Genomic DNA, 14,755 nt, shown 5'->3' with positions numbered 1-14,755 from the left:
TTAAGCTTATAAACCACCGCCCTCTTTTGACAATTGTGGTTTGAAGTTAGTAGCTTGGGTTGTTGTTGTGTATTTGTGAATGCTGCAAGTTATGCCGAGTATGTTATGTATTTACTTGGTTTGTGCAAGTGCTATCCCTTTGTCATTGTTATTTGTCTGGGTTATTTTATTTCGCTTCTGTTTGCGTAGTTCGTTTGGGTCGGCGACACGTCTTGGGACGTCGCGTGCAATACGACCGTTGAAGGGGTGTCGTGAGCCCGTTGGGGTTTGGGGCGTGATAGATACAAATTTCATTGTCCATCTCACTGGGACTATGGAATCGATAAATGCTAAGTTTCATGAAAATGACTTCATTAGTTGGTGCGATCAATTGAGGGACTTGGTTCCCGAGAAAGATTATTCAAATACTCAACCTTCCACCTCAAGTGTTAGATTAGTTATTGTTCATAACGCCCCTCTAGTTCAACCGGTTGTTAAACAATCAATCATTGAAGTTCCATAACCTGCTGATATTGATTCGGTAGATCCAGTTGTTCAGCAAATTACCAGAAGCTATTGAACAACCATTTGAACAATATGCTCTCGTGGAGAGTGTTGATGCAACATTAAGAAGATCTACTAGAATGACGAAATCAGCAATTCATAGTGATTACATTGCTATCTACAAGAATCTGATTATAATGTTAAAGCTGAGAATGATCTTGAAATATTTTTACAAGCCATGAGTTGTGATAAATCCATTTTGTGGTACAATACCATGAAGGAAGAGATGAGTTCTATGGCATCTAATGTAGTCTGGGATTTGATTGAGTTGCCTAATGGTACAAAGCCCATTGATTGTAAATGGGTCTTCAAAACTAAGAAGGACTCATTGGGCAACATTGAGAGATTTAAAGCTAGACTAGTTGCTAAAGGATTCACTCAAAGGGAAGGAATTGATTACATGGAAACCTTTTCTCCTATATCTAAGATAGATTATTTCCGTATCGTTTTGGCATTGGTTGCCCATTTTGACATGGAATTACATCAAATAGATGTAAAAACGGTTTTCCTCAATGAAGAACCGGAGGAGTATATGAAACAACAAGAAGGGTTCTCCTTTAGTAATGGTGAGCATTCGGTGTGCAAGATTAAGAAATCTATATATGACTTGAAACAAGCATCTCACCAATGTTACTTAAGGTTCCATGATGTTATCTCTTCATTCAATTTTGTTGAGAATGTCATTGATCAATATATATACCAGAAAGGTCAGTGGGAGCAAAATTTGTTTTCTTGTCTTATATGTGGATGACGTTTTACTTGCAACCAATGATAAGAGGTTCCTACATGAAGTGAAACAATTTCTCTGTAAGAGCTTTGACATGAAAGATATAGGTGAGGCATCTTATGTCATTGGCCTTAAGATCCACAGGGATAGGCCTCGAGGCATTTTAGGACTATCTCAAGAAACCTATATCAATAAAGTCATAGAGAGATTTCGAATGAAAGATTGTTCACCAAGTATAGCACCTATTGTGAAGGGTGATAGGTTCAATTTGAACTAATGCCCGAAGAACGATCTCAAAAGAGAATAAATGAAAAATATCCCATATGCTTCTGCTATCGAAAGCTTAATGTATGCTCAGGTTTGCACTTGACCAGACATTGTATTTGTTGTGGGAATGTTGGGAAGATATCAAAGTAATCTGGGTGTGGACCACTAGAGAACTGCAAAGAAGGTAATGAGGCAACTTCAAGGTACAAAAGATTACATGCTTATGTATAAACGAACTTGATTGCTACTTCCACTATGGAAGCTGAGTTTGTTTCCTATTTCGAGGCTATCTCACATTGTGTGTAGTTGAAGAATTTCATATCTAGGCTTAGAGTGGTGGAATCCATTGCTGAGCCATTAAGGATATTTTGTGATAATTTAACTGCGGTTTTCATGGTTAAAAACAACAAAAGTGGTAGTCAAATTAAACACATCAACATTAAGTACTTAACCATTAGGAAACGTGTTAAAGAGAATAAAGTGGTCATGGAACATGTTAGCACTGAATTGATGTTACATGATCCTTTAACTAAAGACATGCCACTAATGAGTTATAAGGTTCATGTGATTATGATGGGAATAAGTCCTATCATGTAAATTTTCGTCATATGGACGAATTTGTGAAACTCTTACTATTTGTGATGTTTATTCATTAAGTTATGTTTTCACATATGGACTGATAAGACGCATTGTGATACATGGAAGATCATACTCGTTCTAAGAGGAATTATTGCAATGATTCATGTGTTTCATTTTCAGCATGAAGTTTTTGTGTTTGGTTCAATATTTCATTTGATGAAATGTTGGGATCAAGTATGAGAATGTTATAATTATATTATCAATAATGTGATCCCACATTCAGTTTATTATTGCCCACATTAATTAATTTCGTCGATGTTTATTGAACGCATTAAAGTGCGTGATAACTATGGTGATCGCTCAATATTAATATAACTATCTTGATGAAAGAAGTTATCTATAAAGGTATGTTTGGGAATATAAATAGGTCATCTAAGCCAAATCCTCTATCGATCTCTCATTCATTGATATGAGATATCAGAAAACACACCATCGATGTGGAGAAGACAATTGGCTAGAAGTACCTATTGAGCATCGTCAAAGCATCGTCAAAGCTCCGCATATCAAGTTCTCGATTTCATCAATGGCCGGAGGTTAATACAAAATTTTTCACGTTTCTGCAAACGATTTTGAATATACATGATTTTGTTTATCCATGAATAATCAGAATCTCTAGTCTTCCGTTAGATTTATAATTCTAACAAAAAAATGATGGCCATGATGAATAATGGATGCCCATCAACATGCACATGGCCCTGTTCCCTTCCTCACTTGGGGATTATTGATTCAGTTTATTGCCTCTTGGCCAAACAAAAATGACAACAGCATATAACTAAACAATAATTCAAATGAAGAAAAATTAAATAAAACTTCTTTAATTGACCTCAAGAATCACGTGGGCATGCAAATAAATATTTTTATATGGGAGGAATAGAAAATCCAACCACCGGGACAGCGATTGCAAAACAGCAGACAAACTAAAGTTTATTAGCTCTTGTCCATTACCAATCACCACATCTTTTGAGGTTCTTGTCGTCCTATCCTCTCGTTACGACGATGGACGCGAATCTCACAAAGATTGGTAGTTCTCTTCTAGTCCCAAGCGTTCTGGAGTTGGCAAAAGAGGCCATAACCGAAGTCCCGCCTCGCTATGTCCGTACCGACCAAGATCATCCGTTCATCCATGATGATCGAGGAACTTCGTTGCTTCAAGTACCAGTGATTGACCTGAACAAGCTATCGTCAAGCAATGATGATTCCATGGAGTCCGAGCTTGAAAAGTTGCACGTTGCTTGCAGAGATTGGGGATTCTTCCAGGTAAAATTGTTGGATCCTTAATCCAACGTTGGGTTATATGTGAAATAATAATGCAATGCATACTGTCATATAAAGTTAAGCCCTTTAAAAGTGATAAATTAAGTTAAGGTAATTTAGGGCTTTAATGTATCAAATAGGGTGTGGCCCTTTAATGTGTAGAGACTAAAAGGGGAAATTACAATTTTATGATGGGCAAAATTGTAATTTCTAAAGGGTAACATTAGGGTTATCTTATAAGAGCGGTTATGGTCCCCAGAATGTACGTAAGTTACTGATTCCTCTTCATCCCATCGAAAGAGAGAAACACAAAGAGAATTCAAAGGGAACTCTCAGAGAAAACGTATTGTTCTGGAAGGCTACCCGCACGACACCGAACAACAGTCTACGCTATGGATTCAGGTACGCTTCCGTGTTTATGCTTTCTCAATGAATTATACATGTATGATCCTGTTTCGTTGATGGTTTTCAACCGTTCATCGGTTTTCGGAATTTAACAAGTGGTATTCAGAGCTGTATACATGTTAATTCATTGGTTTTAGGGTTCGGTTTTAACAATTTGTGAAATTAGAGTTCGTGCGGATGTTTGCGCAACGAAGCAAAATCGAATTTTAATACTGTACAGTATTTTTTTCGAATTTTTAAATTTGTCAAAAGTGAATTTTGATGTTAAATCTGGAATCCTGACGGCGAGACGATTCTGAGGATGGGCGGCGCGCCTCCGTCGGAGGCCGCACGCGCCCGCACGCGCTCCACGCGCCGTCGGGCACCGGCACGCGTGAGATTCACGCGCTTGAAGCACAGGCGCAACAAATTTTTTTTTTGATGAAATAGCAATTAAAATTCAAATTTTGGTGGAGGAATATATATCTTGAAATAAATTGATTGAAGCAACATGTCCACAAATGGACCTCTCTTGGGTAAATTAATTTATTTTAAGATATAAAAGGTATGCGCATGTGATGCATGTGGATTTGTTTAACCAGCCCAAAGGAAGGTTAATATTTAACAAAATCACATTTGCAACTGCGGTGATTAACATGTGATGATTATTTGGATTTTGTATCTGAGTAATAAATCGACCCAAAGGAAGTTTTATTGTTTGACATACTATTATTATCAATGTTTGATTACTGCAACAAGATATCACTTACTAGTTAATATTGTTGTCCAAAGACAAGGTATTAATGTGGTGCTCGATGTCTTGAGATGGGAATTACCTTGATTTGAATTGATATATTGCTTTGAGACTTACGTGAGCATGTTTTATTGGTTGTATTTGAATTCAGCTATTACTCCTGCGAATATTACTGCTAGCATTAATTCAATTCCTATGCTAAATGGCACCAACTTCAAGTCATGGCAAGAGAACCTTCTGATAGTTCTCAGAGTCATGGATCTCGACCTTGCGTTAAGGATCGATTCTCCTACACCACTTAATGATCAAAGCACCTCTGATCAAAAGAGGGATATGGAAAGGTGGGAGAGATCAAATCGCATGTGTATGATAATCATGAAGAAAGCCATTCCAGAAGCATTCCGGGGCACAATGTCTGAAAAGATAACCACAGCTAAAGAATTCCTTACTGACATTGAAAAGAGATTTGTCAAGAGCGAAAAGGCTGAAATTGGTACGATCTTGACAAATTTAATTTCAATGCGCTACAAAGGGACGGGCAATATTAGGGAGTACATCATGGAGATGTATCATCTTGCTTCTAAGTTAAAAGCACTTAAGCTGGAACTCACTGAGGACTTGCTGGTGCATCTGGTTTTAATATCTCTTTCGACACAGTTTAATCAGTTTAAGGTGAGCTACAACTGTTAGAAAGAGACTTGGTCTCTGAATGAGCTCATCTCACACTGTGTCCAAGAGGAGGAAAGGCTGAAGCAAGATAAGACAAAAAGTGCTCACCTAACCTCAACTTCCAAGGATAAGGGAATGAAAAGGAAGAAGGATAAAGAAGCTGCAACCTTGGCAAACAAAAGGAAACAACAACAGAAATAGGATGATCCGGAAAGCACAGGTTGTTTCTTTTGTAAAGCCACAGGACATGTGAAGAAGAATTGCACCAATTATCACGCATGGCGTGCTAAGAAAGGTGTGCTTCTTAATTTGGTTTGTTCTGAGGTTAATTTAACTTCGGTACCTAGACACAGTTGGTGGATAGATTCTGGTGCAACAACTAACATCAGTGTGTCTATGCAGGGTTGCCTAAGTTGCCGAAAGCCAAGTGATGTTGAAAGATACATCTATGTGGGCGATGGCAAGACGGTTCAAGTTGAAGCAATTGGAAAATTTAGATTATTATTAAAGACTGGATTATATTTGGATCTTGATGAGACATTTATTGTACCGTCTTTTAGACGGAACTTGATTTCCATTTCTACTTTGGACAAATCTGGTTATTCTTGTTCATTTGGGAATGGAACATTCAGTTTGTTTCAAGATTCAAAATTAGTTGGTTCCGGTTCTTTATCAGTTTATGATAATCTTTATTCACTTGATGTGATTGCTTCTTTTAATGAATCCCTGCATTTGAGTACACGAGGTACAAAGAGAAAATTAACCGATGAGAATTCAGCTGCTCTATGGCACAAGAGATTAGGTCATATCTCCAAGCAAAGGATAGAGAGACTTGTGTAGGATGAAATTCTCAATCCTTTAGACTTCACAAATTTCGAAATTTGTGTTAAATGTATAAAAGGCAAACAAACCAATGAAAGGAGATTTGTAGCCAACAGGACTTCAGACGTCTTAGAACTTATCCATACTGATATTTGTGGACCGTTTCCAACGGCTGCTTGGAATGGTCAGCAATATTTTATAACGTTCATAGATGATTTTTCAAGATATGGCTACATATATCTCATTAAAGAAAAGGCACAGTCACTGGATGTGTTCAAAACATATAAAATCGAAGTTGAGAATCAACTCAACAAGAAAATTAAAAGCGTCGGGTCTGATCGTGGTGGTGAATACTACGGCAGATATGACGGTTCAGGTGAGCAACGTCCAGGACCGTTTGCTAAATTCCTAGAGGAATGCGGTATCGTCCCATAGTACACTATGCCGGGTTCGCCCACAATGAATGGTGTTGCTGAAAGACGAAATAGAACGCTTAAGGATATGGTGAGGAGTATGATTTGTTCTTCTACCTTACCAGAATCACTCTGGGGAGAAGCGCTTAAGACTGTAGCATATATCCTTAACAGGGTTCCAACTAAAGCAACTATCAAAACCCCTTATGAACTTTGGACGGGTAAAAAGCCTAGTCTAAAGCATTTACGCGTTTGGGGATGTCCAGCTGAGGCAAGGCCTTATAAGCCTAATGAAACGAAACTGGATTCAAGAACAATAAGTTGCTACTTTATTGGATACCCTGAAAGATCAAGGGGGTACAAATTTTATGATCCTACAGCTAAGTCGATTTTTGAGTCGGGAATTGCCCGGTTCTTTGAGGATGTTGAGTTTGCAATAGGAGATATAGTTAGGGACCTTGACTTTGAAGAGGAATCTGTTAATGTTCCTACACCTGCCATTGACATTGATCCCACAAATGCCATTGTCATTGATCGGGACACAACTGATCAGGACGATGAAAGAGAACCTCCCATTCAAGAAATTATTCCAGAAAATCAAACTCTACCACCTCAAGAACATATGCCATTAAGAAGATCCACTAGAGAGAAGAGAAGTGCAATGCCAGATGACTACATTGTATTTCTCCAAGAGCATGATTTTGATATTGGAATGATGGAAGATGATCCAATTAACTTTCGTCAAGCCATGGAAAGTTCTAACTCTCAGAAGTGGAATGATGCCATGAAGGAGGAGATGAAGTCCATGAGAGACAATGACGTTTGGGATCTTGTCCCATTGCCAGAAGGTGTGAAGCCCATTGGTTGTAAATGGATATTTAAAACCAAAAGGGATTCAAAAGGCAATGTGGAGAGATATAAGGCTCGTCTTGTCGCAAAGGGCTTTACATAGAAAGAAGGCATTGACTATAAAGAGACTTTCTCTCCAGTTTCTTCGAAAGACTCTTTTAGGATTATAATGGCATTGGTGGCGCATTTCAATCTTAAGTTGCATCAGATGGATGTAAAGACAGTGTTTCTCAATGGTAACATTGATGAAACAATATATATGGTGCAGCCAGAAAACTTTGTATCTGGAGATCCAAAGAGTATGGTTTGCAAACTTAAGAAATCCATCTATGGGCTCAAGCAAGCATCTCGACAATGGTATTTTAAGTTTCATCAAGTGATCGTCTCATTTGGCTTTGAGATGAATTTGGTTGATGAATGTATATACTATAAGTTCTGGGGAGCAAGTACATTTTTCTGGTTTTGTATGTTGATGATATCTTGCTTGCCAAAGAACGATATAGGCTTATTGCACGAAACCAAGAGATTTCTGTCTAATAACTTTGAGATGAAAGATCTTGGTGACGCCTCTTTTGTATTAGGTATACAAATACACCGGGATCGCTCTCGGGGTATTCTTGGATTATGACAAAAGAGATATATCGAAAAGGTTCTCAAAAGGTATGGCATGCAAGATTGTAAACTAGGTGATACCCCTGTATCTAAAGGAGACAAGTTTTGTCTCAATCAGTGCCCTAAGAATGATTTTGAAAGAAAGGAAATGGAGAAGATTCCTTATGCATCTGTAATAGGGAGTCTGATGTATGCTCAGGTTTGTACGCGTTTGGATATTGCGTACATTACTGGAATGTTGGGCAGATATTTAAGCAATCCAGGAGTAGACCATTGGAAAGCAACCAAACGGGTCTTACGATACTTACAGAAAACAAAAGGATACATGCTCACATATCGGAGGTTGGATCAACTTGAGATCATTGGTTATACTGACTCCGATTTTGCTGGATGCCAAGATAGTTTGAAGTCTACATCGCTATGTCTATCTCATAGCGAGGTGCCATCTCATGGAAGAGTGCCAAACATCCATAACGGCCTCTTCAACTATGGCACAGAATTCATAGCATGTTATGAAGCATCCAATCATGGAATATGGCTGCGAAATTTTGTCACGGGACTATGGATAGTGGATAGCATTGAAAGACCACTCAAGTTATTATGTGACAATAAATCAGCAGTTTTATATTCTAACAACAACAGAGGCTCGTCGAAGTCAAATCATATAGACATCAAGTTTCTTGTTGTTAAAGAAAGAATTCAGAGTGGACAGTTGTCTATAGAACATATTGGTACAAACTCCATGCTTGCGGATCCGCTTACTAAGGGATTGCCACCCAAGGTGTTCCATGAGCATACTGCTCGTATGGGTGTTATGTTTATTGAGGATATTCAGTCTTAGTGGGAGTTTGTAATTTAAATGTTCTTAATATAGACATTTTCAGTTATTTCAGTATATCGATTTTTGAGGTTATTTTCTGCAGAAATATCAGGATTTATTCACACTCTGATTTTGGTAAAGTCTGATCTCACTAAGGTTTAAGGTGGACCAGTTGGAAATAGGCATGTTAATATCACATTTCATGAAATTTCCATGCTACACATCCACATCATAATCCATGTCATTCAGTTGTATCAATTTTGTGACCATTGATGGGTTGAGTTACGATAGACGTGACAAAAGCCGCTTTGATCCTATATTGATATAATTGATGGACCGGATTGGTTAGAGATACATTTCGGTAATGACAGTAAAGTTGAGCTCAAACAGTTGTTATTGCAAAGCATAATTATAAGGATACACATATAATCCAAGTGGGAGATTGTTGGATCCTTAATCCAACGTTGGGTTATATGTGAAATAATAATGCAATGCATACTGTCATATAAAGTTAAGCCCTTTAAAAGTGATAAATTAAGTTAAGGTAATTTAGGGCTTTAATGTATCAAATAGGGTGTGGCCCTTTAATGTGTAGAGACTAAAAGGGGAAATTACAATTTTATGATGGGCAAAATTGTAATTTCTAAAGGGTAACATTAGGGTTACCTTATAAGAGCGGTTATGGTCCCCAGAATGTACGTAAGTTACTGATTCCTCTTCATCCCATCGAAAGAGAGAAACACAAAGAGAATTCAAAGGGAACTCCCAGAGAAAACGTATTGTTCTGGAAGGCTACCCGCACGACACCGAACAACAGTCTACGCTATGGATTCAGGTACGCTTCCGTGTTTATGCTTTCTCAATGAATTATACATGTATGATCCTGTTTCGTTGATGGTTTTCAACCGTTCATCGGTTTTCGGAATTTAACAAAAATTTCACAAAAGTAGCTTTTATTCTTTCTGTGAGGATTACTTGAGACAAAAGGTCCAGATTTTTTTTTTCAGAGAATCGACTTTTGAAATTCATCCATCCTACCGACCAAGATCATCATGAACAGATCATCACGGAGCTTCGTTGCTTCGAGTACCAGTAATTGACCTGAACAAACTCTCATCAAGTGATGACGATTCGATGGAGTCCGAGCTTGAAAAGTTTCATTTTGCATGCAGAGATTGGGGATTCTTCCAGGTCTTCCGTGAAAGTTATTTGAGACTAAAGGGTCCGGAATAGGTTTTTTTTTAAAGAATTCGACTTTTGAACTTGATCGATCCCTTTTTGTGCACGCAGTTGATAAACCATGGAGTGAGCTGTTCATTGTTGGAGGAGGTGAAGTTGGGAGTACAAGAGTTCTTCAAGCTTCCGATGGAGGAGAAGAGGAAGTTTTGGCAAGAAGAAGGAGACTTGGAGGGTTTTGGACAGTCGTTTGTTGTGTAGGAGGAGCAGAAGCTTGATTGGGACGACCGCTTTTACATGGTGTCCCTCCCAAGACATTTGAGAAAACCTCAACTTTTTCCCATGCTTCCTTCTCCCTTCAGGTTCTCTCTCTCTCATTCATGACCAGATTTGATTTGATTAATTTCCCGTCTTTTCTTTTATTTTCTCCTTTTCTGCTGCTGCCCTTCCCAATAATTGTCGTTTCGATGGTAGCAAATTCAAGCCTCATTAGGTTAATCAAATGGCTAGGTTGCTTGCTTTACTCTTGAATAGTGAAAAGATTCTCGATGGCTAAACGAGAAAGGCCAAATGAAGTCGTCGCTTTCAGCTTTTCATGGGCAGCTTTTCTATATTGGATTCATACGCCATTCATGTATGGGTTTTTTGGTCCGCAAATTATAAGTGGAATGATTTGCCCATTCCTTGTTAATACAGAACAAGCCAATAAAAGTGAGATAGATTACCAGGTGATCCTATTCTTTACCGAATTTCTAGTATTCTTGGATCTGGCAATGGCGAGGCTCGCCCACACCAGTGGCCGGCGGGAGCGAGGCTTGCCTAAGGTCGGCACTCGCCTCTGGCCAAGCCTCTCGCTGGTTGCCGAGGCCCGGCAATTGGTTGGAGGGGGAAGAAGGGGAGGAAAAAAATAAAAGAAAAAGAAAAAAAGGAAAAAGAATAGAAAAGAAAAAAATCGAAAAATATGAAAATATTATTAACGAAATGTTCTCTAAGCTGGCCGGCGTCACATTGGAAATTTCTCGCCAAAATTGATCAGATGAACTCAATTGGCAAAATTGAAATATTTATAACTTAATTGGCAAAAGTGCAATAAGTTTATGACTTTTTGGACCAAGAACTTTCATTATGACTTATACAAGATTGGGGAACCATATTACATGACTTCGTTTGCTGCATCATATAATATTGAAACTATATTAACAAATTATGTCTAAAGAATGTAATCAGATGGCTTAGTAGGCTTACTGCTAAGTATGCATGATTAGATAAGCAAGCACCGAAAATATATCAACGGTTTGACTATAGATTGTTGTCTGCGGATCATAAATCTAACGCTTGACTTGATTCTATATTTCACATAAAATGTACTCATTCCTCATCGTAGATCAATTGAAATGTGAAATGGATGTTTTTTCCTCTGAAGAAAAAACTATATTCATTTTTCATGTAATTTGTAAACTAATAGTTCATATATAGCTATCGCAAGTATATAAGGCGTGTCTCCCATCATTTCCAAGAGAGATGTGAAAACTTGCGCCCTCCCCTCCCCCGCTCTTTCCAATTGTATTTTTCGCTCCATAACTAGCGCAATATGGATTTTTCTGAAGTGAGATCTAAATTTAGGAAGATTTTAAGTTTATTCTAGGTGATTGACTTATCGGCCTTTAAATTAAGGGTTAATACCACGAAAAACTCTAAACTGGTACACTTGTGACATATTTACCCCAAATTAATTTTTTGACCATAAAAAACCCCAAACTGGTACACCTGTGACAATTTTATCCCAATAATACCACAAAAAACCCTAAACTGGTATATATATGACAATTTTACCCCGAACTAATTTTTAATATTATTATTTTTTTATTTTTTTGAATTTTTTTTCTTTTTTTTTTCTTTTCTTTTCTTTTCTTTTTTTTTTCCTTCACCTTCAACCTGGCGGCCGGTCGCCGGCCTGGCGACCGCCCAGGGCGCAGCCGCGAGGGCGGCCCTCGCCGGCGTCGGGCGGCCCCTCGCCGGCGTCGGGCGAGGCGGCCCTCGCCGAGATCCGGCGAGGGCGACCCTCGCCGGTATCGGGCGAGGGCTGCCTCACCGGTGTCGGGCGGCCTTCGCCCGACGCCGGATCTGGGCGAGGGGTGACCCTCGCCCGCGTCGGGCGAGGGCCGTCCTCGCCTGCCCGGGGCAAGGGCGACCCTCGCCCGACTCTGGCGAGGGCCGCCCTCACCAGATCCAGCGAGGGCAGCCCTCGCCCGACGCCGGTGAGGGTCGCCCTCGCCGGCGACCGGCCAGAGTTTGAAGATGAAAAAAAAAAAGAAAAGAAAAGAATAAAAAATAAATAAAAATTCGAAAAAAATAAAAAATAATATTAAAATTTTAATTCAGGGTAAAATTGTCACATATGTACCAGTTTGGGGTTTTTTGTGGTAAGTTCAGGGTAAAATTGTCACAGGTGTACCAGTTTGGGGTTTTTGGTGATCAAAAAAATAGTTCAGGGTAAAATTGTCACAGGTGTACCAGTTTGAACTTTTTTATGATCAAAAAAATAGTTTGGGGTAAATGTGTCACAAGTGTACCAGTTTAGGGTTTTTCGTGGTATTAACCCTTAAATTAAAGGTCAAATTAGGAAATATTCTTGACAGCACCTGGTGCATAGGAAATATTTTTGATAACACCCGGTGCATGTGTGGCCACCACCTGTATAATTGAGTGTTGGGAGCACGCGGCAAAATTTTGATACCTTCATTCGAGGAGATTACTAAGAGGGAGCCCAAGTCCGAGTCCGTCAACATATCCAATTGAACTCACGTTCACTCAAAAGCTTAAGCTAATGGTTTATGAGCCAACTTGAATATATTAAGTGCTCCACATCACACCAATTCTTGCTGTGAGACTTTTATAATACAACTCACACATGCATCTCAACAGTGAGTTAGGCTCACATGGGTCGGATGCATGGAAGACTAGTTTTAAGATTAGCTCACATCATCAAGAGTACCTTAATTTTGTGCTGAATATTGCAATCTCTGTCAAGATGAATAACTGATTACTTACTAAAAGTGAAACTACTCATATTAGTGCCTCATATTTTTGTGAGAAAATTTGCGCTCTTTTTGTCTCTCTTACATTTGTAACCCATTCTTATTATCATCTTAACATTAAGCAGAGATGTCTTGGACGAATACTCCTCGAAGCTACGAGACCTTACAATGAAGATACTCCTTCTCATGACCAAAGCTCTGAAGATGGACACCAAGGAGATGACAGAACTGTTTGATGAGGGCAGGCAAGCCATTAGGATGAATTATTACCCTCCATGTCCGCGACCCGAGCTCGTCATCGGCATCACTCCTCACTCTGACGCCACAGGCCTCACAATTCTTCTCCAAGTCAATGAGATGGAAGGACTCCAGATTAAGAAAGAGGGCAAGTGGGTTCGTATCAAGCCCCTTCGTAACGCTTTTGTTGTCAATGTCGGAGACATTTTAGAGGTAAAGATTTTCGACTGGCCCTATCACTGTTGTTTTGATGAGGAGTTCCAGCTAATTTTGTTTGGCATACAAGCTGGTATTGTATAGATTCATGTGCTATTGATGATTAATTCGTCTAACGCTTCATCTATACATTTTTAAAAAATATCTTCAATATCTAAACGAAAATTTATGCGGTTGTAATGAATTAGTCCAATGATAAAATGGTAGACTTTTCAATTATGGACGTTGGGAAATTTGTGTAGTTACATGTACATTTTCAAAATCCCAACGTGGACATCATTGTTTATTCATATGAAATGAGCCAATTAGTTTGATAGAATGAGTATTCACGAAGAAAAATTCCATCAGAGACATGACGAAATAGTATGTGTATTTGATGATTAACACAGATTGCGACGAATGGCACTTATCGTAGCATTGAGCACCGAGCAACAGTTAACTCGATGAAGGAGAGGCTCTCGATTGCTGCATTTTATGGCCCAAAACTGGAAGGGGAAATTGGTCCTGCACCTAGCCTGATCACACTGGACAAGCCAGCACTGTTCAGAAGAATAGGCGTTGCCGATTACTTGAGGGGAATCTTTGCTCGAGAGCTTCAAGGGAAGTCATATCTTGATCTTATGAGGACAGTTAAGGGTGAGGAAAATAAAGGGTACTGAATTTGGCCATTGAGGAACCAAACAATGCTAGCCTTTTCAATCCCTCTTTGCTTTTGTTGATCAATTTCATCCGTTGGTTTTCCCGATCGATGACATTATAATGACATAAATTGAATCTTTTAACTCCTGTACATTTCTGTTTTGTTAGGAAAGCAAGTGAACTTTATTCGTAAGAAACAAAAGAGTTATTCTGCTACAGAAAAAGTACTATTTCAACATTCTCGGGTTTCTGTGAATCTCTATTCTTCTTACCGTTGCAAAATGTGCATTGTTTCATTCGCAACAAAGTAAGGCTGAACTAAAACCCATAGCACAAGTGGAGCGCAAAAGGAGGTTTCAAACCCTCTTAATGGGACTTTGACTTTGCGAGTGTGGAAGTTAGGATCGCTTCCCACCAGCCATAGTAAAGTTTAAAGCTCTCACTAACTGAGATAGCGCACTACCTTAGAAGAACCGACAAGATCGTGCAATATGAGAAAATCTAAATTAATATATTGAGAATAAGGTTCTCAACTAATATAATTTTGTTTCGCCATGGTTCAAGGAAATACATTGTATTTGTTATAAAATGTCTTGAGTTTGAGCCCGAAAAGGAAGGTTTCCTAATTCAAGTATATTTCCTATTTTGAATAGGTTTCGTAAGTGAATAGCGTACTAGTTGGAGAAGGTTTCTTAA

The 14,755-nt window shown here is 38.8% G+C and overlaps 1 pseudogene; it reads left to right on the top strand.

The window, feature by feature from the left end:
- Positions 1-3,130: 3,130 nt before the first annotated feature.
- Positions 3,131-14,107, top strand: LOC130138185 (protein SRG1-like; annotated as a pseudogene).
- The last annotated feature ends 648 nt before the right edge of the window (positions 14,108-14,755 follow it).

This window comes from Syzygium oleosum, unplaced genomic scaffold, assembly GCF_021117445.2.
Source record: "Syzygium oleosum isolate NSW1041296 unplaced genomic scaffold, Sole_v2.1 Sole_v2.01, whole genome shotgun sequence".
Taxonomy (NCBI): Eukaryota; Viridiplantae; Streptophyta; class Magnoliopsida; order Myrtales; family Myrtaceae; genus Syzygium; species Syzygium oleosum.
The sequence above is the reverse complement of the archived record's forward strand: the minus strand, read 5'-3'. Positions and strand labels throughout refer to the sequence as shown.